Source organism: Raphanus sativus, chromosome 4 (assembly GCF_000801105.2).
Source record: "Raphanus sativus cultivar WK10039 chromosome 4, ASM80110v3, whole genome shotgun sequence".
Classification (NCBI taxonomy): Eukaryota; Viridiplantae; Streptophyta; class Magnoliopsida; order Brassicales; family Brassicaceae; genus Raphanus; species Raphanus sativus.
The window spans coordinates 45,568,871-45,573,484 of NC_079514.1; the positions used below are offsets into that span (position 1 = coordinate 45,568,871).

At 31.8% G+C, this 4,614-nt stretch overlaps 1 pseudogene; it reads right to left on the minus strand.

Moving 5' to 3' along the window:
- Positions 1-238: 238 nt before the first annotated feature.
- On the minus strand, positions 239-1,346 carry LOC130511388 (exocyst complex component EXO70A1-like; annotated as a pseudogene).
- Positions 1,347-4,614: the final 3,268 nt, after the last annotated feature.

Here is a 4,614-nt window from a genome sequence, read left to right on the forward strand (position 1 = left end):
TGTTACTAACCAAATAGAAACAATATATAATAATAAAAGAAAAATTACAAATATCCGACAAGTTCCAAAGACTATGGTACAAAGGTGATCCTTCGCCTTCTTTTGAAAGTTGAAGAACTTGATACCAAAAAAAAACAAAGAGCAGTATCCATCCTTTGTGGACAGCAGCTACAACTTGTAAGAAGTCACACCCATCTTTCAGCAAACTTTTAAGGCTCGTATCTCCAATACCATTGAGTGCACTACCGAATCTTTGTTTCCTACTTGAGATGTGATGATACAAAGGGGAGTTTACGCAAAATATCAACGGTGCGTAAAAACACCAACCCGTGAATAAAAATTCAAAGAATGGCTTTATCCTACAACATCCTAACGTGGCTGGGGAACAAAAAAAAAACTAAACAAAACAAAAGAGAGAAAGTAACCTCTCCAATCTTCTTCTTTCATCGTCTCCTCAAGTTTGACGGATGTGACGTGTGTATATCCTTCAAAGAAATCAAGAACGATTCTCTCGATATCTTCAACCGAATACTTAAGTAGTTCTCAGGGTCTCTTCCACTTTCTATGTGACCACTGAACCTTCCAAGAAACGATTTATAAGCCAGGATCAAATTCTCAGATAAAGATATTCTCAGCTCATCTCTAAGCTGAGCACCTGGAACCGACCATGTAGACTGAGTCCTGTGAACCACTTTAAACATTGTATTAAACGCTTTAAACCTTTCACTCAATGCACTTCTTGATATACCAGAGGAGAAACTCCCACTCACATGTAACCCTTCATCTCTCAAGCTATTCAGTACTCTAACCCATGTCGATCTCTGGTAGTTAGTAGCTGCCTGCGAGTTTCCTTAAATAATTGTCTCCGATCATTTATCTTAGCTCAGGTGATCCTTTCACTTTCTGAAATATGTATTGAATGTAGTTCATGATGAATATGTGAGCTAAAGATGTGTCTCTGTAGTGGTGTGACTTCTCTTCCCAGTTGAAATACAACACCATGATTAACCATATAAGATGCAAAGCCAATGGTGACTTATCTTCTAGCTCAGTGAAATCTATAACCCGTGTGTTTGGATCAGTTCCGGTTGAGGGATATCTGACATAATGAGATTGTTGAGAGTCTGCTTGTAATCAGAGATCAAGCTGATGTAGTTCATTACATACCTTGTCAAAGGATGAACAGTTCCTCCAGGGACAGGAACTACCGAAAGCTCAGGAAGAACAGCGTTCTCAGGAAGAACAGCGTTCTCAAACTCAGACGGTATCCCTCTCGCTACTTCCGCTAGTCTTGTCTGAATCTCGGAAGCTTGAACATGGACAGCGTGCGATGAATCTGAGTCCAATCATTGATGTTGTAGAGTAGAGCAATTCTTTGAATTTTTATTCCTATTGTGTAAACTCCCATTTGTATCGTGTTGTACATGATATCCACGGCCACCTGCAATATTTCAAGGAGAAGTTCTCATTGTGGTCTAACCATAATTCAAGTCTTTAAGACATGAAGAGTATTCAGAATGGTTAACCTGAGGGATTCCAAAAGAAATGGATGAGTACATTCCAGCAGCTTTTCATGGTAGAAACACTACGCTCAATGACAATTACGGGTTGAACTGTTGCAACGTTGGTGCACCGAGGAACAGTATCGCAGGGTACATGACTCCAAAGAGGTTATTCTGGTCTTGCTCCTCTCTGTAGTGGTTTTGGGATGAATCAAACACGTTTCTTGGTAAGATGATAATTTAATAAAATGGAACATATGGAAGCAAACTTACATTTTCGCTCCTGTTTGCCAGGAAACCAAACAAAACATCACACCAATATTGTCATGAGAAAACGGAATGGCATTGTACTGAGGATATCTCAAGCTAGACCAATACTATTTGAAGAAGAAGCTTTAGTAAACAGCTGCGAATACTTAGTTTGGAAGTAGATATATTTCGATCCTGGTGCTGGAGTACCGAGCTCTTTGATGAGTTTCTGGTTTCTCCTGAAGTAGACATCAATATTCTTGACACGAAACTTTAAAGTAAATTCTGAATAAATAAAGGAGTAGCAAACAAAAACAAAATCAATAAACAAAACCAATATCATCTAAAGCTTTCAAAATCAGTATACAACCAAAATCATCTTACGTCAACAAATACCAAAAACTAAATCAAAATCGTCCAAACTCAAGCTTTCAAAATTAAAAAACAATACACAAATCATCTTATATCAACAAAAAAAAATCAATAAACGTAACCAAAATCATTCCACTGTGAAAAAGTTTCAAGAGTTATTGGGATTTGTAGGGATGATATTTACAAAAAGCAAGCTTTCTTCATTTGTCTAACCACGACAACGGATATAGAGAGATGAATATGAGAGAGATAGATAGCAGAGAGATTTGGAGATCGCGATTCACAGAACAACGCCTTCTGCTACAGAAACTCTCCACCTATCGAAGAGAAACAAAGAAAATGGTATCGTCTCCATGGATTAGGGTTTGCATATGGTTACATGGTGTTTGGGCCGCAAAACAGAGCGTGACATCGAGAAGCCCGGAAGAAAGATAAAAGGAAAGATGCTGCGTTTCATTTAACGCGACATGTGTCGATATCACAGAGACTCAATTTGTGACATGGCGTCTGATGTGTCAGCAGGAGAGAAACAACTCTTCTTTATATAAATAGATTTAGGGCACAAGTTCAAAATATGTTTTGGTTAAGTAGCTTGATTCTTAGTTAACTTATATCCATCCTTTTTGGGTGTAACTATATCCATCCTTTCCGCCATGGATTTCATTCTTGTTACAGTATAATAGAGAGTAACGTTACTTTTTGCTTTGGTTTATTTTGTTATACTATTTTTATCACTTCAATCCTTGTCTAACCAATTAGTTATTATTCTCCTCTTCTACTCTATTTTTTGTTTATTTCTGTCTAATTTTAGTTTGACCGTTACAAAAAAAAAAGAGTCTAATTTTAGTTTGACTAAACCATATTTTAAAAAAGTTCCACCAATATTTATTAGATTATAATTAATAAAATTCAAATATTTAACTAAATTCAGTATTTTAAAATTATATTCCATGCTTTCTATAAACAAAATCATTTAACATACAAATACTACTAAATTTCAAAATATTAATTTAATATATACTAAGTAAAACAAAATTTTAATGATGATTCATAGTATATTTTCTAAAAATTTATGTAAGTACAAATAAATATTAATAATAATATTAAATATTTTTGATATAAGGCCACATTTCTATATATCAATACTATTAATTTTTGATCATGTCCAATTGATATTAGTTGGGTCCAAATTAAAATATAACTGCATCTATTTTTTCTGAATTAAATATTATATTTTGCATCTAATTCCATAACTATAATTACTTTTTACTAATCAACATATCGTTTGTAACTTCCAACCCCAAAAATCTCGGGCACCACCTTTTTCTTCTAATTCAAATACTGTCGACAGATATATATATATAATAAATATTCCTTCTTTTTGGGTTTTATCAAATCCAAAAATATGATGACATATGTCATCAAACGTAACATATAAAGGCATCTCCAACCCTACTCTATTTTCTACTCCAAACATCATTTTGGAGTAGAATCCTCTCCAACCCCACTCCATTTTGGAGTTGAACTTTTTTTTTATTTATGAAATGATCCTTTAAATCTTTAATGTTCTTATTTCTTACTTAAATAATATTTTAAAATGATACAACAACGTGAAAAATAAGTTATTCCATTATTTAATAATTTGACATAAAATGTATAACATAATTAAATAACAAAAATAATATAAAATAAAATAACATAAAATAAGTGATTTAAATGTCCGATTTCAACAAAAAATTATTCGATTTAGGAATATCAAAGATAAAGAAACTCATTTTTTCATTACGAAATGCATTAATTGATCATTTGTGAGAAAATATTTTAATGCTTATTATTGAACCAACTTATACATTATGTTTTATTCTATTTTTATGATTTTTGTACCTTTTAATAATAAATGTTTAATTTAAATAAATTATAATTTAAAGTATTTTTGCAAACATAAAATAGTTGGGGTTAATTAGTAAACTTTTATAAGTATAAGATATTATTAACAGTTACTAACTATTTTTGGAGTAAAAATAGAGTAATACATTGGAGTAAACCATCACTCCATTTGGAGTTGCACCATTTTGGAGTAAAATTTGGAGTAATACATTGGAGATGCTCTAACTATAGAAACATATGTCAATAATTAAACTAATATTTCAATATTTGTTAATAACAAATGCGGTTACATTTGTTTCTTTTGTCATCACATTTTATTTTATTAATATAACATGTTAGTTTATATGAATGATTTATGTATATAGTTAAATTATTGGCATATGTTTGTATAGTTATATGTTAATTACTCTTTATAGTATCAGCTAGACATTAATTTGTTCAAATTGTGAATGTTATATACATACATTAAATTGTGAATGTTATATACATACATTAAATTTATAGATTAACAAAGTACATAATGTTAAAAATGGATTTTAATGGGTTTTAAGTGAATTTTTAATAGAGTTAACTAATATTAATTGATGGTGGAACGGGTTATTAG